The following is a 22,842-nucleotide window of genomic DNA, read 5'->3' as shown; positions in this document are numbered from 1 at the left end:
GTATTATCCTCATTGAACACATTATTCAGATTTGCTGCCCCTTTTCTTCATTTTTAAAGACCACTTCTCAGGCTTCCCTGGTGGCTCAGTGGTTGAGAGTCCGCCTGCCGATGCAGGGGACACGGGTTCGTGCCCTGGTCTGGGAGTATCCCACATGCCACAGAGCGGCTGGGCCCGTGAGCCATGGCCGCTGAGCCTGTGCGTCCGGAGCCTGTGCTCCGCAACGGGAGAGGCCACAACAGCGAGAGGCCCACGTACCGCAAAAAAAAAGAAAAAAAAAAGACCACTTTTCATTTTCCATTAGCTCTACCAAAACTATTCATTCATTGTGCTTGCTTCGGCAGCACGCACAGTCAAACCCATCGATTCGCTGAGTTATTACTGAGCATCAATTTCAAAGTCAGTGGAAGTTACTGAAGATGAATCAGATAAAAGTCTTGCCTTCAAGGGTCTTGTAATAGAGTAGACAAGGCACATGCCCAATATAGCTTTACTTTGAAATAAAAAGTGATAACTGCCGAAAGATAAAGCGGCATGGGAATTTAGAATGAAAAAATGACTATCAGCTGAAATATTAAGAAAAGGATTATAGGAGACATGAAATTTGAAAAAAAACCTTGAGAGATGAATGGTCTGAACACATAGGTATATGGGTGAGGCTCAGGAGAACTATATTTGGAGGAAAAGTAATATTGCAGCGCTTAATTCAACTGTGACAAAAGGTGACTGAAAATACTGACAGATAGAATTATAAAAGGATATTGGGACCAAAATGTAAAAGGCACAATACCTGGATCTTGGGTCTCATTCTGCTTTATCTCTCATGGCTCTTTCTACATGATTTTTTTAAACATCACAAATTTTATAGGAAGTCTGTATACTGGATTAATGTTCTATTAAAGAAAATCTTGGTTACCTATTCTGCTTTAAATATTTGCTGATATGGACAAATTTTGGCATGCCAAATTGAAGAGTAATCTGATATACCTTCATAAGTTAGAGAATATAATAACTGGAAACTTATCACCTACATATAATCAATAAGGAAATATTATTTAAAAACTTGGCCAAAGGTAACACAAATGACATTTTAGAATGAAATTGAATAGGTAATACTACTGGAAATAAGCCAAGCTTTATGTGTAATATTTTGAAAAAAGTAAAAAGAAAAATTATCAAATTTGTTTAAAAAGGATACTGCAAGCTTGTGGTTTTAAAATATACTTATAAATCTAATGAAAGGGTTGGCAAGAAAATCTATTGTTCCCAGAGATGAAGGCAGGGGTTCGAAGTATTGCAATTATATTGACACAGTTGTCTACAAAATATGGAATTCAAAATTGTAAAATTACTTATTAGAGAAATGCAAATCAAAACTACAATGAGGCATCACCTCACACAGGTCAGAATGGCCATCATCAGAAAATCTACAAACAATAAATGCTGGAGAGAGTGTGGAGAAAAGGGAAGCCTTCTGCACTGTTGGTGGGAATGTAAATTGATACAGCCACTATGGAGAACAGTATGGAGGTTCCTTACAAAACTAAAAATTGAACTACCATGTGACCCAGCAATCCCACTACTGGGTGTAAACCCTGAGAAAACCATAATTCAAAAAGACACATGTACCACAATGTTAACTGCAGCACTATTTACAATAGCCAGGACATGGAAGCAACCTAAGTGTCCATTGACAGATGAATGGATAAAGATGTGGCACATATATATATAATGGAATATTACTTAGCCCTAAAAAGAAATGAAATTGGGTAATTTGTAGAGATGTGGATGGACCTAGAGACTGTCATACAGAGGGAAGTAAGTCAGAAAGAGAAAAACAAATATCGTATGTTAACGCATATATATGGAATCTAGAAAAACGGTACAGATGAACCAATTTGCAGGACAGGAATAGAAAGGCAGATGTAGAGAACAGTTGTGTGGATGGTAGGGGAAGGGGAGGGTGGGATGAATTGGGAGATTAGGTTTGACGTAAATACACTACCATGTGTAAAATAGATAGCCAGTAGGAACCTGCTGTATAGCACAGGAAGCTCAGCTTGGTGCTGTGTGATGGCCTAGTTGGGTGGGATGGTGGTGGGGAGGGAGGTCCAAGAGGAAGGGGGTGTGTGTACGTGTATGGCTGATTCACTTCACTGTGCAGCAGAAGCTAACACAACATTGTAAAGCAATTATACTGCAATTGAAAAAAATTGTAAAATTACTTAACACCAAAACATGTCTATAGCAATTCACACACTTGAGTTTTACCTTTATGACTATGCACTGATTGTAACGTAATATTAAAACCTTAAAAAATAAAACTCTGGCACCTCAGCTTTGTAGGTCCCTTAAGTACATTGTCAGTTTTCCAATCGGATCATTTATTTGAACTACTTTTGGTCTTCCAAAAGCCTTTTGATGGTTCCCCTAGGATCCTTCTTTCTTCTTTTGTATTCAAATTGGGTAGAAACTACATAACTTGAGATTTATCCTCTTAAAAAAATCTTAAGTGTACTGTACAGTATTAACTGTAAGCACAATGTTGTACAGAAGATCTCTTAAGATTTTTTTCATCTTGCATGACTAAAACATGCATGACTGAACAATTACTCCCCATTTCCCCCTCCCCCTAACCCCTGGAAACCATCATTCTACTTTCTGTTTCTGAGTTTGACTACTGTAAATACCTCATACAAGTGCAATCATATAGGGACTCCCTGGTGGCACAGTGGATAAGACTCTGCAGTCCCAATGCAGGGGGCCTGAGTCTGATCCCTGGTCAGGGAACTAGATCCCACATGCATGCCACAACTAAGAGTTCGCATGCCACAACTAAGGAGCCTGCAAGCCACAAATAAAGGAGCCCACCTGCTGCAACTAAGGAGCCCTGCAGCCACAACAAAGGAGCCCATGTGCTGCAACTAAGACCTGGTGCAACCAAATAAATTAAATAAATATTTTTAAAAAGTGGAACTGTAGTATTTGTCCGTGTGTGTCTGTCTTGTCTCACTTAGCATAATTTCCTCAAGATTTGTCTATGTTGTAGCATGTGACAGGACTGCTTTCTTTTCTGTGGCTGAATAATATCCCACTGTATGTATATACCACACTTTCTGTCTATCATCCTTCTTTCTTACTGCCACATGATATCCTCACAATTCATTCCCATTACTAGAGGTAGCTTGGGTAAAACCTCTTCTCCTCAGAGCCTAAAGAACTAACTAATACCTTTTTCACCTGTCATCTGATTTAATGTTCCCCATAGACCTATGTGATATTTTATCTCCATTTTAAACTTAGAAAGTGAGGCTAAGAATCTTAACCTAAGTCACAAAACTAGAGAGTGGCACAGACTGGATTCAAACCTAGAAATGTGTGACCACAGAGGCCATGCTATTGTGCTGTCTTCCAGACTTAAAATGCCAACAGTTGGGAATGTAAATTGGTGTAGCCACTATGGAGAACAGTATGGAGGTTCCTTAAAAAACTAAAAATAGAGCTATCATATGACCCAGCAATCCCACTCCTGTGTATATAACCAGAAAAAACTATAATTTGAAAAGATACATGCGCTCCAGTGTTCATAGCAGCACTGTTTACAATAGCCAAGACATGGAAACAACCTAAGTGTCCATCGACAGATGAATGGATAAAGAAGATGTGGTACATATATATTATGGAATATTACTCAGCCATAAAAAAGAATGAAATAATGCCATTTGCGGCAACATGGATGGACCTAGAGATTATCATACTCAGTGAACTAAGTCAGACAGAGAAAGACACATTGATATTACTTATATGTGGAATCTAAGAAAAAGATACAAATCAACTTATTTACAAAACAGAAACAGACTCACAGACATAGAAAACAAACTTATGGTTCCCAAAGGGGAAAGGGGGTGAGAGAGGGACAAATTAGGAGTTTGGGATTAGCAGATACAAAGTACTATGTATAAAATAGATAAACAACAAGGTCCTACTATATAGCACAGGGAACTATTATAGTCAATACCCTGTAATAAACAGTAATGGAAAAGAATATGAAAAAGAATATGTTTATACATGTATAACCGAATCACTTTGCTGTACACCAGAAATTAATACAATGTTGTTAATCAGCTATACTTCAATAAAAAAAATTTTTTAATGCCAGCAGGCTGTGATCTCACACTTCTAACTGAAAATAATAGTGTAATATTTTTCATAATACTTTCATATCTTTAGCCAATTGGATAATAAGACTGTTTTACTTGTTCCTATATGGGATATAAATGAAAAAGGTAATAACATTCTCATTTACAGATGAGGAACCCTAAGATTCCACCCAATTTGGAGACTGTATAAAGTAAACTACTGCGGAGCAAAAGACACATGCTTTAGAGCCAACCTGCTCCACGTAACAGGTATATGAACTTCTGTACCTCTTTAGTAGAGAAGGAGAAATAATGACATTGATCTCACAGAATAATGGGAGGATTAAAGTTAAATGAAATCTAGCCCAATAATGGGCAAATAAAAGGTGTTCAATAAATGACTGTTCTCTTCCTCTTCCATTCCAGATCCCACCCACCAATTCTTTTTAAGAACGAAATCACACTGTCCTTAATAGCCACAAAACTCTTCAAGGTCAAATTATAATGTGAAATGCATGAAGTATGATTCATCATATAGGATTTCCTTAGATTTAAAGAATGTCATTTTATCCAGGACTACTCATGTCTATTTATGCTTACTTGCTAATTTATTTCCACCCCACCTTCTTCTAAAAAGTATTTGAGGCAGACAACTCAACTCCTAAATCAAATTTCCTAGATATAAACAGTGACATAAACACGAAAGAGCTCATTCTTTCTGAGATCTTTCAAGGAAACAATTGCCTATAGAAAAGGAAAGACGTGTTAAGGCACGAAGATCTGAAAGCCACATACATTTAGAATTGAGTACTGACTTTATCATCAAAAAAGGTACATTCATGACATTTTTTTTTTCTTAAATTCCATATATATGTGTTAGCATACGGTATTTGTCTCTCTCTTTCTGACTTACTTCACTCTGTATGACAGACTTTAGGTCTATCCACCTCATTACAAATAGCTCAATTTCGTCTCTTTTTATGGCTGAGTAATATTCCATTGTATATATGTGCCACATCTTCTTTATCCATTCATCCGATGATGGAAGCAGCCGCATAGCACAGGGAGATCAGCTCGGTGCTTTGTGACCGCCTGGAGGGGTGGGATAGGGAGGGTGGGAGGGAGGGAGATGCAAGCGGGAAGAGATATGGGACCAGATGTATATATATAACTGATTCATTTTGTTGTGAAGCTGAAACTAACATACCATTGTAAAGCAATTATACTCCAATAAAGATGTTTAAAAAAAAAAAAAAAAGCTACATTCTAAAAATTTGCCTTCTCTGAGCCCTAATTTCCACATTGGTGAAATGAGAAAGTGGGATTAGTTGATCCTTCATTTTCTTCCCAATTTTATGATGTAATGACATTATGGAAGAAGAGCATCAATCATGGAGTCTGCCCACTACCTTAAAATTGAACTGCAGGAGAGTGCCAGCTGCTACAAAGAGCCTTCCCTGTCCACCTGGCTTCAGGAAACACTCCCTCCTCTAACCTCCTCTAGCATATGTATATTGACTTGATCACCCATTTGACACATTATTTTAAGGATTAAATTATGACTTGCTTTTGTTTTCATAGCTGTATATCTAACAGAACAGAGACAGTACCTTATACATTTTCATAACCACAATACATGATAAAGTATCAAAAGACAGTGACTGCCTGCTGATAAGGGAAACTTTTCATTCGCCCAAAATTTAAATTCCTTAATCCGTTTACAATTATGAATACTCCCTGGTCCATGCAGAACATTTTCTGTCATTAACATTGGTCTCAGACATTATAAACCACTTTCACCTTAATTATTACATTAGTTGCCTCCAATAACCTCAAATCTTGCACAGTTTTTTCTGATCTACATTTCTAGAACATTTTACAAGCAGGGAAGCACGACAAGTAAAGAAAAATACAGATTAGGTTATGGGGCCTAAATCCACCATTACCAGCCATGAAAACCAAAAAATTACTTAAAATTTCTGAGACTTGGTTGAGATTAAACTATTTCATAGAATTATTGTGAGGATTAATTAGAAAATATTTGAAAATTCCTAGGATTTAGTAGGTACTTAATAAACGGTAACAGTTCCATAAAAAATTAAGGTATTGGGAAGGAAAACATAAAACTATCTTTGTGCACAGATGACATGATCGTCTATGTAGAAAATCCAAAACAATCATAAAAAGACTCCCAGAATTAATAAGTGATTATGGCAAGGTTGCAAGATACAAGGTTAATATACAAAATCAATCACTTTTCTATATTCTAGCAATGAAAAATTGAATTTAAAATTAAAAACACAGGGCAGCTTGTGCTCTAGAGCATAAGCTTGTGCCTCTCCATTCTTCAATCAAAGAATGAAGCTTTCCTTTGCTTCTGAACTGAGCTCAGTTTTGTTCTATTGTCCTGAGAGACACTGGGCAGGAGGACTGTTGTTAGGGACTGACTCCAGAGGGTGGTAACAAAACCAGCCATGTGGCTGACAGGGTCTCAGTGCTCCGGCAGGGGGTCAGGTCTGAGCCTCTCAGGTGGGAGAGCCAAGTTCAGGAAATTGGACCACCAGACACCTCCAGGCCCCACGTAATATCAGTTGGCGAGAGCTCTCCCAGAGATCTCCATCTCAACGCAAAGACCCAGATCCAGTCAAGGACCATCAAGGTGTGGTGCCGGACATCCCATGCCAAATAACTAGCAAGACAGGAACACAACCCCACCCATTAGAGGAGAGGTTGCCTAAAATCATACTAAGTTCACAGACACCCTAAAATACACCACCGGACGCGGTCCTGCCCACCAGAAAAAAAGATCCAGCCTCATCCATCAGAACACAGGCACCAGTCTCCTCAAGCAGGAAGCCTACACAACCCACTGAACCAATGTTACCCACTGGGGGCAAATACCAAAAACAAGGGGAATTACAAACCTTCAGCCTGAGAAAAGGAGACCCCAAACACAGTAAGTTAAGCAAAATGAGAAGACAGAAAAATACGCACCAGATGAAGCAACAAGGTAAAAACCCACCAGACCAAACAAATGAAGAGGAAATAGGCAGTCTACCTGAAAAAGAATTCAGAGTAATGATAGTAAAGATGATCCAAAATGTTGGAAACAGAATGGAGAAATTACCAGAAACATTTAACAAGGACACAGAAGAACTAAAGAGCAAACAGACAATGATGAACAACACAATAAATGATATTAAAAATTCTTCAGAAGGAATCAATAGCAGAATAACTGAGACAGAAGAACGGAGAAGTGACCTAGATGATAAAAGAGTGGAAATAACTACCAGAGAGCAGAATAAAGAAATAAGACTGAAAAGAATTGAGGACAATCTCAGAGACTTATGGGACAACATTAAATGTGCCAACGTTCGAATTATAGGGGCCCCAGAAGAAGAAGAGAAAAAGAAAGGGGCTGAGAAAATATTTGAAGAGATTATAGTTGAAAACTTCCCTAATATGGGAAAGGAAATAGTCAGTCAAGTGCAGGAAGTGCATAGAGTCCCATACAGAATAAATCCAAGGAGAAATACGCCAAGACACATATTAAGCAAACTATCAAAAATTAAATACAAAGAAAAAATATTAAAAGAGGTTGAGGGAAAAGCAACATATAACATACAAGGGAATCCCCATAAGGTAAACAGCTGATCTTTCAGCAGAAACTGCAAGCCAGAAGGGAGTGGCAGGATATATTTAAAGTGATGAAAGGGAAAAACCTACAACCAAGATTACTCTGCCCAGCCAGGATCTCATTCAGATTCAACAGAGAAATTAAAAATTTTACACAGAAGCAAAAGTTACGAGAATTCAGCACCAAAAAAACAGGTTTACAACAAATGCTAAAGGGACTTCTCTAGGCAGGAAACACAACAGAAGGAAAAGACCTACAATAACAAACCCAGAACAATTAAGAAAATGGTAATAGGAACGTACATATCGATAACTACCTTAAATGTAAATGGATTAAATGCTCCAACCAAAAGACATAGACTGGCTGAATGTCTACAAAAACAAGAGCCATACATATGCTGTCTACAAGAGACCCACTTCAAACCTAGGGACACATACAGACTGAAAGTGAGGGGATGGAAAATGATATTCCATGCAAATGGAAATCAAAAGAAAGCTGGAGTAGCAATACTCATATCAGACAAAATAGACTTTAAAATAAAGACTATTACAAGAGACAAAGAAGGACACTACATAATGATCAAGGGATCAATCCAAGAAGAAGATATAACAATTGTAAATATTTATGCACCCAACATAGGAGCACCTCAATACCTAAGGCAAATGCTAACAGCCATAAAAGGGGAAATCGACACTAACACAATAATAGTAGGGGATGTTAACACCCCACTTTCACCAATGGACAGATCATCCACAATGAAAATAAATAAGGAAACACAAGCTTTCAGACACATTAAACAAGATGGACTTAATTGATATGTATAGGACATTCCATCCGAAAACAACAGAATACACTTTCTTCTCAAGTGCTCATGGAGCATTCTCCAGGATAGACCATATCTTGGGTCACAAATCAAGCCTTGATAAATTTAAGAAAATTGAAATCGTATCAAGTATCTTTTCTGACCACAATGCCATGAGACTAGACATCAATTACAGGAAAAAATCTGTAAAAAATACATAAACCTGGAGGATAAAAAATATACTACTTAATAACCAAGAGATCACTGAAGAAATCAAAGAGGAAATCAAAAAATACCTAGAAACAAATGACAATGAAAATATGACAACCCAATACCTATGGGATGCAGCAAAAGCAGTTCTAAGAAGGAAGTATAGAGCAATACAAGCCTACCTCAAGGAACAAGAAACATCTCAAATAAACAAATTAACCTTACACCTAAATCAGTTAGAGAAAGAAGAACAAAGAAAACCCGAAGTTAGCAGAAGGAAAGACATCATAAAGATCAGATCAGAAATAAATGAAAGAAATGAAGGAAACAATAGCAAAGATCAATAAAATTAAAAGGTGGTTCTTTGAGAAGATAAACAAAATTGATAAAGCACTAGCCAGACTCATGAAGAAAAAAAGAAATAAGACTCAAATCAACCGAATTAGAAATGAAAAAGGAAAAGTAACAACTGACACTGCAGAAATACAAAGGATCAGGAGGGATTACTACAAGCAACTATATGCCACGAAAATGGACAACCTGGAAGAAATGGACAAATTCTTAGAAAAGCATAACCTTCCAAGACTGAACCAGGAAGAAATAGAAACTATAAACAGACCAATCACAGGCACTGAAATTGAAACTGTGATTAAAAATCTTACAACAAACAAAAGCCCAGGACCAGATGGCTTCACAGGCGAATTCTAACAAACATTTTGAGAAGAGCTAACACCTATCCTTCTCAAACTCTTCCAAAATATAACAGAGGGAGAAACACTCCCAAACTCATTCTACGAGGCCACCATCACCCTGATACCAAAACCAGACAAGGATGTCACAAAGAAAGAAAACTACAGGCCAATATCACTGATGAACATAGATGCAAAAATCCTCAACAAAATACTAGCAAACAGAATCCAACAGTACATTAAAAGGATCATACACCATTATCAACTGGGATTTATCCCAGGGATGCAAGGACTCTTCAATATACACAAATCAATCAATGTGATACACCATATTAACAAATTGAAGGATAAAAACCATATGATTATCTCAACAAATGCAGAAAAAGCTTTCAACAAAATTCAACACCTATTTATGATAAAAACCCTCTGGAAAGCAGGCGTAGAAGGAACTTACCACAACATAATAAAGACCATATATGACCAACCCACAGCCAACATCGTTCTCAATGGTGAGAAACTGAAAGCATTTCCACTAAGATCAGGAACAAGACAAGGTTACCCACTCTCACCACTATTATCCAACATAGTGCTGGAAGTTTTAAACACAGCAGTCAGAGAAGAAAAAGAAATAAAAGGAATCCAAATCAGAAAAGAAGAAGTAAAGCTGTCACTGTTTTCAGATGACATGATACTATACACAGAGAATCCCAAAGATGCTACCAGAAAACTACTAGAGCTAATCAATGAATTTGGTAAAGTGGCAGGATACAAAATTAATGCACAGACATCTCTTGCATTCCTATACACTAATGATAAGAAATCTGAAAGAGAAATTAAGGAAACACTCCCATTTACCACTGCAAGAAAAAGAATAAAATACCTAGGATAAACCTACCTAAGGAGACAAAAGACCTGTATGCAGAAAACCATAAGACACTGATGAAAGAAATTAAAGACGATACAGACAGATGGAGAGATATACCATGTTCTTGGGTTGGAAGAATCAATATTGTGACAATGACTATACTATCCAACGCAATCTACAGATTCAATGCAATCCCTGTCAAACAACCAATGGCATTTTTCACAGAGCTAGAACAAAAAATTGTGCAATTTGCATGGAAACACAAAAGACCCCAAATAGCCAAAGCAATCTTGAGAAAGAGAAATGGAGCTGGAGGAATCAGGCTCTCTGACTTCAGACTATACTACAAAGCTACAGTAATCATGACAGTATGGTACTGGCACAAAATAGAGATATAGATAAATGGAACAGAATAGAAAGTCCAGAGATAAACCCACACACATACGGTCACCTTATCTTTGATAAAGGAGGCAAGAATATACAATGGAGGAAAGACAGCCTCTTCAATAAGTGGTACTGGGAAAACTGGACAGCTACATGTAAAAGAATGAAATTAGAACACTCCCTAACACCATACACAAAAATAAACTCAATATGGACTAAAGACCTAAATGTAAGGCCAGACACTATAAAACTCTTAGAGGAAAACATAGGCAGAACACTCTATGACATAAATCACAGCAAGATCCTTTTTGACCCACCTCCTAGAGAAATGGAAATAAAAACAAAAATAAACAAATGGGACCTAATGAAACTTCAAAGCTTTTGCACAGCAAAGGAAACCATAAACAAAATGAAAAGACAACCCTCAGAATGGGAGAATATATTTGCAAATGAAGCAACTGACAAAGGATTAATCTCCAAAATATGCAAGCAACTCATGCAGCTCAATATTGAAAAAACAAACAACCCAATCCAAAAATGGGCAGAAGACCTAAATAGACATTTCTCCAAAGAAGATATACAGATTGCCAACAAACACATGAAAGGATGCTCAACATCACTAATCATTAGAGAAATGCAAATCAAAACTACAATGAGCTATCACATCACACTGGTCAGAATGGCCATCATCAAAAAATCTGTAAACAGTAAATGCTGGAGAGTGTGTGGAGAAAAGGGAACCCTCTTGCCCTGTTGGTGGGAATATAAATTGATACAGCCACTGTGGAGAACAGTATGGAGGTTCCTTATAAAACTAAAAATTGAACTACCATATGACCCAGCAATCCTACTACTGGGCTATACTTGAGAAAACCATAATTCAAAAAGAGTCTTGTACCAAAATGTTCATTGGAGCTCTATTTACAACAGCCAGGACATGGAAGCAACATAAGTGTCCACTGACAGATGAATGGATAAAGAAGGTGTGGCACATATATACAATGGAATATTACTCAGCCATAAAAAGAAATAAAATTGAGTTATTTGTAGTGAGGTGGATGGACCTAGAGTCTGTCATACAGAGGGAAGTAAGTCAGAAAGAGAAAAACAAATAATGTATTCTAACACATATATATGGAATCTAAAAAAAAAAAAAGGTTCTGAAGAACATAGAGGCAGGACAGGAATAAAGACTAAAGATGCAGACGTAGAGAATGGACTTGAGGACACAGGGAGGGGGAAGGGTAAGCTGGGACGAAGTTAGAGAGTGGCATTGACATATATACACTACAAAATGTAAAAGAGATAGCTAGTGGGAATCAGCCGCATAGCACAGGCAGATCAACTCGGTGCTTGATGACCACCTAGAGGGGTGGGATAGGGAGGGTGGGAGGGAGATGCAAGAGGGAGGAGATATGGGGATATATGTATACGTATAGCTGATTCACTTTGTTATACAGCAGAAAGTAACACAACATCGTAAAGCAATTATACTCCAGTAAAGAAGTTATAAAAAATTAAAAACATAATATCATTTACATCAGCAGCCATAAAAATGAAATACTTAGGTATAAATATAGCAAAATGCGTACAAGATCTATATGTGGAAAACTATAAAACCATGATGTATGAAATTTTTTAAACAACTTAATAAATGAAGTTATATTCCATAGTCATGGATAGGAGGACTCAGTATTATCAAGATGTCAGGGGCTTCCCTGGTGGCGCAGTGGTTGAGAATCCACCTGCCGATGCAGGGGACACGGGTTCGTGCCCCGGCCCAGGAAGATCCCACATGCCGTGGAGCGGCTAGGCCCGTGAGCCATGGCCGCTGAGCCTGCACGTCTGGGAGAGACCACAACAGCGAGGCCCGCGTACCGCAAAAAAAAAAAAAAAAAAAGATGTCAGTTTTTCCAAACTTGATCTACAGATTCAATGCAATCCCAATCAAAGTCCAGCAAGTTATTTTGTAGATACTGACAAACTGATTCTAAAGTTTGTATGAAGACACAAGACCCAGGATAGTCAATACGATGGTGAAGAAGTAAAACAAAGTTGGAAGAGAGATGCTATAAAGCTTAGACTTACTATAAAGCTACAGTAATCAAGACAATGTGGGATTGGCAAAAGAAGACAAAAAGATCAATGGAACAGAACAGAGAGCCCAGAAATAGACCCACATAAATATAGTCAATTGATCTTTGACAAAGAAGCAAAGGCATACAATGGCACAAAGACAGTCTTTTAAATATATGATGCTGGAACAAATGAACATCCACAAGCAAAAAATAAATAAATCCAGACATAGACTTTACATCCTTCACAAAGATTAACTCAATAGAAAGATTACCTTAAAATGTAAAATGCAAAACTATAAAACTCCTAGAGGATAATGCAGGAGAAAACCTAGATGACTTTGGGTACAGTGATGACTTTTTAGATACAATACCAAAAGCATGATCCATGAAAGAAATAATTGATAAGCTGTAGATAACCAAAATTGAAAACTTCTGCTCTGCAAAAGACAATGTCAAGACAGTGAGAAGACAAGCCACAGACTGGGTGAAATATTGGCAAAAGATATCTGATAAAGGGCTGCTAACCTAAATATACAAAAAACTCTTAAAACAACAATAAGAAAACCTGATTTAAAAATGGGCTGAAGACCTTAAAAGAGACCTTACCAAAGAATATATACAGATGACAAATAAGCATATTTTAAAAATGCACCACATCATATTTCATCAGGGAAATGCAAATTAAAACAACAGTGAATAAAAACAATGAATAAAAAAACATATTAAAACTACACAGCTATCAGAATGGCCAAAATCCAGAACACTGGAAACACCAACTGCTGGTGAGAATGTGAAGCAACAAGAATTCTCATTCATCGCTGGTGGGAATGCAAAATGGTACAGCCACCTTGGAAGAGAGTTGGGCAGTTCCTTACAACACTAAACATACTTTTACAATACAATCCAACAATACTGTCCTTGGTATTTACCCAAAGGAGTTTAAAATGTATGTCCACACAAAAACCTCCAATGGATGTTTATAGCAGCTTTACTCATAACTGTCCAGACTTGGAAGCAGCCAAGATGTCCTTCAGTAGGTGAATCGATAAGTAAAGTGTAGTACATCCAGAAGCAGGAATATTAATCAGTCTCAATAGAAATGAGCTATCAAACCATGAAGATATATAGAGAAACCTTAAATGCATATTACTAAATGAAAGAAGCCAATCTAAAAAGGCTACACACTGTAGGATCCTAACTATTGATATATGACACTCTTGAAAAGGCAAAACTGTAGAGATAGTAAAAAAAGTCAGTGGTTGCCAGGAGTTGGGTGTGGGGTGGTGTTTAGAATGAATAATACAAGCAAAGAGGATATTTAGGGGAGTGAAAATACTTTGTATGATACCATAATGAAGGATACGTGTCATTACACATTTGTCCAGACCCATAGGTACATCATAGGATGTACAACACAAAGAGTAAACTATAATATAAACTATGGACTTTGGGTGATTTTGATGTGCCAATGCAGGTTCATCAGTTGTAATAAATGTGCCACTCCCATAGGGGATGGTGATAACGGGGAGGCTATGCATATGGATGTTGCAGGGGGTATATGGGAAATATCTGTATCTTCCCCTCAATTTTGCTGCTATTTTAAAACTGCTCTAAAAAACTGTCTTAATTTAAAAAAAATTTTAAATTAATCTTACCTTGTGACTTCCAGCCTCAAAAGTCTTCCAATGACTCCTCCCAGCTTCAGAATAAAAATCTTCCTACTCATCTCTGCTTTCAAAGTTCACATAATTTAGCTATGACTTACCTATTGGAATATATGTTGAATCTATGTGAGTTCTTGGACTTTGACAACATCCTGGCTTGTGAATATATCTTCTTATTCCTCCACTTGGCACTGTAGAAAGAGTAAGAATTTTAAAGCTAGACACAGACTGAGTTTGAATTCAGGCTCTGCCACTTCATATCCATGGGACCCTACACATTTCACTTAATCTAGCTCCATCTGTGAAAAGGTGATGGTAACATAAGGATTGCTGATTAATATCTATAGTGCTTATAACTCAGGACCTGGCACAGAGTAGGCACTCACTAGTTGGGAACGGTAGTGATAATGAGGATGATGGGTTTTTGGCCACTGAGCAGAGATGCAGAAAGTGGTAGTTAATGGGAAAGAAAGAAGGTGATCTGATCAGAAAAGGGACTTTAGTTTTGCATCTTGGGGACTGAGGATTTCCATGTCATGATGAGGCCTAGGGTGTGTCTGCCAATGTGGAAAAGAACACATAAATGAATAGAGAACAAAATCAGCCTTCTGTTAGGAGAAGCGTGGAACACATGCTGAGTAGAAAACAGCACTGGTCACTAGAGGCCAATACATGGGCTTATCTCCAGTGTGGCAACAGGACCCACTTGAAGGAATGCTTCAGTCCCAAGATTAGATGATAGCATTTGCTTCATAAATTCCTTTAAAATTGAAGACCTGATATTTTAGAGTGACAATACAATAAATACATTTCCATGGTTTATTAACTTGAATGACAGAAAATAATCATTTGTGAAGGATGTAAGAATTAAAGTAACGGCATGCTATTTTTTGTCATTCATTCACAAAGTTCATTACTTTAACAAGCAGTCACTGAGCAAGTGCTGTATGCTGGATAGAGTTCTAGACAGTGAGTATACCAACATAAATTCATCAATGTGTGTGGTCTAGGGGTGGGGGGAATGGTGACAAACATGTAAGTTATCACAATGCAACATTTTTCTTCCTATTCTATACAAAGTAGAATGGAAAAATGGTCCAATACACTGGGTCAAGTATATACATATACGATGAGAAATAATAAATATAATAAATAAGCATATGCATCCTTTCATCTTAGTAGCAACAGAATGGAGGATCTTTATTGTTGACCCTGTTACATAGACCCTAAGTATTATAGGTATTAATTCTAATTGAAAAATGAAATTGCATACAGATATAGATAGGTAGCACGGCTACTTTCCGAAGTGCAGTTCTAACAAGGCCAGCAGGCTGACAGCTAACTAACTACAAGATGTATTTGCTAAAGATATTACAGACAACTCTCTATAAAGAATAATAATTTAAAAGTGGAACTCAGAGACCCTCTAAGATCCCCCCAGACGCGGGCCCTCACTGATCCCCTGCGGATACCAGGGTCTCACCTGGGGGCCACCTCAGTGCCTGCCACCTCCCAAAACCAGTGCAGGGTCGGGGGTAGGGAGAGATGCATAAACAGTAACAGGACCCGGGATGGGCACTCTCTGGATGGAAGCCTAGAGCCTAAGTGTTCAAAAGGCTGCAGAGGAGGAAGATGGCGGAAGAGTAAGACGCGGAGATCACCTTCCTCCCCACAAATACACCAGAAATACATCTACACGTGGAACAACTCCTACAGAACACCTACTGAACGCTGGCAGAAGACCTCAGACTTCCCAAAAGGCAAGAAACTCCCCCACGTACCTGGGTAGGGCAAAAGAAAAACACAGAGACAAAAGAATAGGGACGGGACATGCACCTCTGGGAGGGAGCTGTGAAGGACGAAAGGTTTCCACACACTAGGAAGCCCCTTCGTGGGTAGAGACTGCAGGTGGCGGAGGGGGAAGCTTCGGAGCCACGGAGAAGAGCACAGCAACAAGGGTGCGGAGGGCAAAGCGGGGAGACTCCCGCACAGAGGATCGGTGCCGACCGACACTCACCAGCCCGAGACGCTTGTCTGGTCACCCGCCGGGGCGGGCGGGGCTGCGAGCTGAGGCTCGGGCTTTGGTCGGAGCGCAGGGAGAGGACTGGGGTTGGCGGCGTGAACACAGCCTGAAGGGGTTAGTGCACCACTAGCCGGGAGTGAGTCCGGGAAAAGGTCTGGGCCTGCCGAAGAGGCAAGAGACTTTTTCTTCCCTCTTTCTTTCCTGGTGCGCGAGGAGAGGGGATTAAGAGCGCTGCTTAAAGGAGCTCCAGAGATGGGCGCGAGCCGCGGCTAAAAGCGCGGACCCCAGAGACGGGCAGGAGACGCTAGGGCTGCTGCTGCCGCCACCAAGAAGCCTGTGTGTGAGCACAGGTCACTCTCCACAACTCCCTTCCGGGGAGCCTGTGCAGCCCGCCACTGCCAAGGTCCCGGGATCCAGGGACAACTTCCCCGTGAGAACGCACGGCTCGCCTCAGGCTGGTGCAACGTCACGCTGGCCTCTGCCGCCGCAGGCTCACCCCGCACTCCATGCACCTCCCTCCCCCCGGCCTGAGTGACCCAGAGCCCCCGAAGCAGCGGCTTCTTTAACCCCGTCCTGTCTGAGCAAAAAACAGACGCCCTCCAGCGACCTACACGCAGAGGCGGGGCCAAATCCAAAGCTGAGCCACTGGGAGCTGTGAGAACAAAGAAGAGAAAGGGAAATCTCTCCCAGCAGCCTCAGAAGCAGCAGATTAAAGCTCCACAATCAACTTGATGTACCCTGCATCTGTGGAATACATGAACACACAACGAATCATCCCAAATTGAGGAGGTGGACTTTGAGAGCAAGATTTATTATTTTTTCCCCTTTTCCTCTTTTTGTGAGTGTGTATGTGTATGCTTCGGTGTGAGATTTTGTCTGTATAGCTTTGCTTCCACCATTTGTCCTAGGGTTCTATCCGTCCGTTTTTTTAAATTTTTTTCCTTAATAATTATTTTTTATTTTAATAACTTTATTATATTTTACTTTATATTATTTTATTTTATTTCTTTCTTTTTTCCTTCCTTTCCTCCTTCCTCCCTTCCTTCCTCCCTGGTTCCCTCCGTCCCTCCCTCCCTCACTCCTTTCTTTCTTTCTTTCTTTCCTTCTTTCATTTATTTCTTCCTTCCTTCCTTTCTTTCTACTTCTACTTTCTTTCTACTTTTTCTCCCTTTTTCTTTCTTTCTTTCTACTTTTTCTTTCTTTCTTTCTAATTTTTCTCCCTTTTATTCTGAGCCATGTGGATGAAAGGCTCTTGGTGCTGCAGCCAGGAGTCAGTGCTGTGCCTCCGAGGTGGGAGAGCCAACTTCAGGACACTGGTCAACAAGAGACCTCCCAGCTCCACATAATATCAAACGGGAAAAATCTCCCGGAGATCTCCATCTGAACGCCACCACCCAGCTTCACTCAACGACAAGCAAGCTACAGTGCTGGACACCCTATGCCAAACAACTAGCTAAACAGGAACACAACCCTACCCATTAGCAAAGAGGCTGCCGAAAATCATAACGAGTCCACGGACACCCCAAAACACACCACCAGACGTGGACCTGCCCACCAGAAAGACAAGATCCAGCCTCATCCACCAGAACACAGGCACTAGTCCCCGCCACCAGGAGGCCTACACAACCCACTGAACCAACCTTAGCCACTGCGGACAGACACCAAAAACAATGGGAACTACGAACCTGCAGCCTGCAAAAAGGAGACCCCAAACACAGTAAGATAAGCAAAATGAGAAGACAGAAAAACACACCGCAGATGAAGGAACAAGATAAAAACCCACCAGATGTAACAAATGAAGAGGAAATAGACAGTCTACCTGAAAAAGAATTCAGAATAATGATAGTAAAGATGATCCAAAATCTTGGAAATAGAAGAGAAAAAAATGCAAGAAACATTTAACAAGGACCTAGAAGAACTAAAGATGAAACAAACAATGATGAACAACACAATAAATGAAATTTAAAATGCTCTAGATGGTATCAATAGCAGAATAACTAAGGCAGAAGAACGGATAAGTGACCTGGAAGATAAAATAGTGGAAATAACTACTGCAGAGCAGAATAAAGAAAAAAGAATGAAAAGAACTGAGGACAGTCTCAGAGACCTCTGGGACAACATTAAACGCACCAACATTTGAATTATAGGGGTTCCAGAAGAAGAAGAGAAAAAGAAAGGGACTGACAAAATATTTGAAGAGATTACAGTTGAAAACTTCTCTAACATGGGAAAGGAAATAGCAAATCAAGTCCAGGAAGCACAGATAGTCCCATACAGGATAAATCCAAGGAGAAACATGCCAAGACACATATTAATCAAACTGTCAGAAATTAAATACAAAGAAAACATATTAAAAGCAGCAAGAGAAAAACAACAAATAACACACAAGGGAATCCCCATAAGGTTAACACCTGATCTTTCAGCAGAAGCTATGCAAGCCAGAAGGGACTGGCAGGACATACTTAAAGTGAGGAAAGGGAAAAAACCTACAACCAAGATTACTCTATTCAGCAAGGATCTCATTCAGATTTGATGGAGAAATTTAAACCTTTACAGACAAGCAAAAGCTGAGAGAGTTCAGCACCACCAAACCAGCTCTACAACAACTGCTAAAGGAACTTCTCTAGGCAAGAAACACGAGAGAAGGAAAAGAGCTACAATAACAAACCCAAAACAATTAATAAAATGGGAATAGGAACATACATATCGATAATTACCTTAAATGTAAATGGACTAAATGCTCCCACCAAAAGACACAGACTGGCTGAATGGATACAAAAACAAGAACCATATATTTGCTGTCTACAAGAGACCCACTTCAGACCTAGAGACACATACAGACTGAAAGTAAGGGGATGGAAAAAGATACTCCATGCAAATGGAAACCAAAAGAAAACTGGAGTAGCAATACTCATATCAGACAAAATAGACTTTAAAATAAAGACTATTACAAGAGACAAAGAAGGACACTACATAATGATCAAGGGATCGATCCAAGAAGAAGATATACCAATTGTAAATATTTATGCACCCAACATAGGAGCACCTCAATACATAAGGCAAATACTAACAGCCATAAAAGGGGAAATCGACAGTAGCATATTCATAGTAGGGGGCTTTAACACCCCACTTTCACCAATGGACAGATCATCCAAAATGAAAATAAATAAGGAAACCCAACCTTTAAATGATACATTAAACAAGACGGACTTAATTGATATTTATAGGACATTCCATCCAAAAACAACAGAATACACATTTTTCTCGAATACTAATGGAACATTCTCCAGGATAGATCATATCTTGGGTCACAAATCAAGCCTTGATAAATTTAAGAAAATTGAAATTGTATCAAGTATCTTTTCCGACCACAACGCTATGAGACTAGGTATCAATTACAGGAAAAGATCTGTAAAACATACAAACACATGGAGGCTAAACAATACACTACTTAATGACGCAGTGATCACTGAAGAAGTCAGAGGAAATCAAGAAATACCTAGAAACAAATGACAATGGAGACACGACGACCCAAAATCTATGGGATGCAGCAAAAGCAGTTCTAAGAGGGAAGTTTATAGCAATACAATCCTACCTCAAGAAACAGGAAACATATCAAATAAGCAACCTAACCTTGCACCTAAAGGAATTAGAGAAAGAGGAACAAAAAAACTCCAAAGTTAGCAGAAGGAAAGAAATCATAAAAATCAGAACAAAAATAAATGAAAAAGAAATGAAGGAAATGATAGCAAAGATCAATAAAACTAAAAGCTGGTTCTTTGAGAAGATAAACAAAATTGATAAACCATTAGCCAGACTCATCAAGAAAAAGAGGGAGAAGACTCAAATCAATAGAATTAGAAATGAAAAAGGAGAAGTAACAACTGACACTGCAGAAATACAAAAGATCATGAGAGATTACTACAAGCAACTCTATGCCAATAAAATGGACAACCTGGAAGAAATGGACAAATTCTTAGAAAAGCACAACCTGCCAAGACTGAATCAGGAAGAAACAGAAAATACGAACACACCAATCACAAGCACTGAAATTGAAACTGTGATTAAAAATCTTACAACAAACAAAAGCCCAGGACCAGATGGCTTCACAGGCAAATTCTATCAAACATTTAGAGAAGAGCTAACACCTATCCTTCTCAAACTCTTCTAAAATATAACAGAGGGAGAAACACTCCCAAACTCATTCTACGAGGCCACCATCATCCTGATACCAAAACCAGACAAGGATGTCACAAAGAAAGAAAACTACAGGCCAATATCACTGATGAACATAGATGCAAAAATCCTCAACAAAATACTAGCAAACAGAATTCAAGAGCACATTAAAAGGATCATACACCATGATCAAGTGGGGTTTATTCCAGGAACACAAGGATTCTTCGATATATGCAAATCAATCAATGTGATAAACCATATTAACACATTGAAGGATAAAAACCATATGATCATCTCAATAGAGGCAGAGAAAGCTTTCGACAAAATTCAACACCCATTTATGATAAAAACCCTGCAGAAAGTAGGCATAGAGGGAACTTTCCTCAACATAATAAAGGCCATATATGACAAACCCACAATGAACATCGTCCTCAATGGTGAAAAACTGAAAGCATTTCCACTAAGATCAGGAACAAGACAAGGTTGCCCACTCTCACCACTCTTATTCAACATAGTTTTGGAAGTTTTAGCCACAGCAATCAGAGAAGAAAAGGAATCCAAATTGGAAAAGAAGAAGTAAAGCTGTCACTGTTTGCAGATGACGTGATACAATACATAGAGAATCCTAAAGATGCTACCAGAAAACTACTAGAGCTAATCAATGAATTTGGTAAAGTAGCAGGATACAAAATTAATGCACAGAAATCTCTGGCATTCCTATACACTATGATGAAAAATCTGAAAGTGAAATCAAGAAAACACTCCCATTTACCATTGCAACAAAAAGAATAAAATATCTAGGAATAAACCTACCTAAGGAGACAAAAGACCTGCATGCAGAAAATTATAAGACACTGATGAAAGAAATTAAAGATGATACAAATAGATGGAGAGATATACCATGTTCTTGAATTGGAAGAATCCACACTGTGAAAATGACTCTACTACCCAAAGCAATTTACAGATTCAATGCAATCCCTATCACACTACCACTGGCATTTTTCACAGAACTAGAACAAAAAATTTTGCAATTTGTATGGAAACACAAAAGACCCAGAATAGCCAAAGCAGTCTTGAGAATGAAAAACGGAGCTGGAGGAAACAGCCTCCCTGACTTCAGACTATACTACAAAGCTACAGTAATCAAGACAGTATGGTACTGGCACAAAAACAGAAAGATAGATCAATGGAACAGGATAGAAAGCCCAGAGATAAACCCACGCACATATGGGCACCTTATCTTTGATAAAGGAGGCAGGAATGTACAGTGGAGAAAGGACAGCCTCTTCAATAAGTGGTGCTGGGAAAACTGGACAGCTACATGTAAAAGTATGAGATTAGATCACTCCCTAACACCATACACAAAAATAAGCTCAAAATGGATTAAAGACCTAAATGTAAGGGCAGAAACTATCAATCTCTTAGAGGAAAACATAGGCAGAACACTCTATGACATAAATCACAGCAAGAACCTTTTTGACCCACCTCCTAGAGAAATGGAAATAAAAACAAAAATAAACAAATGGGACCTAATGAAACTTCAAAACTTTTGCACAGCAAAGGAAACCGTAAACAAAACCAAAAGACAACCCTCAGAATGGGAGAAAATATTTGCAAATGAAGCAACTTACGAAGGATTAATCTCCAAGATTTACAAGCAGCTCATGCAACTCAATAACAAAAAAACAAACAACCCAATTCAAAAATGGGCAGAAGACCTAAATAGACATTTCTCCAAAGAAGATACACAGATTGCAAACAAACACATGAAAGAATGCTCAACGTTGTTACTCATTAGAGAAATGCAAATCAAAACTACAATGAGATATCATCTCACACCAGTCAGAATGGCCATCATCAAAAAATCTAGAAACAATAAATGCTGGAGAGGGTGTGGAAAAAAGCAAACACTCTTGCACTGCTGGTGGGAATGTGAATTGGTTCAGCCACTATGGAGAACAGTATGGAGGTTCCTTAAAAAACTACAAATAGAACTACCATATGACCCAGCAATCCCACTACTGGGCATATACCCTGAGAAAACCATAATTTACTAAGAGTCATGTACCAAAATGTTCATTGCACCTCTATTTACAATAGCCCGGAGATGGAAACAACCTAAGTGTCCATCATTGGATGAATGGATAAAGAAGATGTGGCACATATATACAATGG

At 38.7% G+C, this 22,842-nt stretch overlaps 1 protein-coding gene across 3 annotated transcripts in view; it reads right to left on the bottom strand.

The window, feature by feature from the left end:
- The window catches only part of SPINK5 (serine peptidase inhibitor Kazal type 5), a 132,346-nt gene that overhangs the window by 87,538 nt on the left and 21,966 nt on the right, over window positions 1-22,842 (bottom strand). For all 3 annotated transcript variants that reach the window (XR_009563473.1, XM_030847382.2, XM_060296411.1), the window contains exon 2: window positions 14,570-14,659. The gene's annotated coding sequence lies outside the window, so the exon portion shown is untranslated. The remainder of the gene's footprint in view (window positions 1-14,569; window positions 14,660-22,842) is intronic.

Source organism: Globicephala melas, chromosome 3 (assembly GCF_963455315.2).
Source record: "Globicephala melas chromosome 3, mGloMel1.2, whole genome shotgun sequence".
Classification (NCBI taxonomy): Eukaryota; Metazoa; Chordata; class Mammalia; order Artiodactyla; family Delphinidae; genus Globicephala; species Globicephala melas.
The sequence above is the reverse complement of the archived record's forward strand: the minus strand, read 5'-3'. Positions and strand labels throughout refer to the sequence as shown.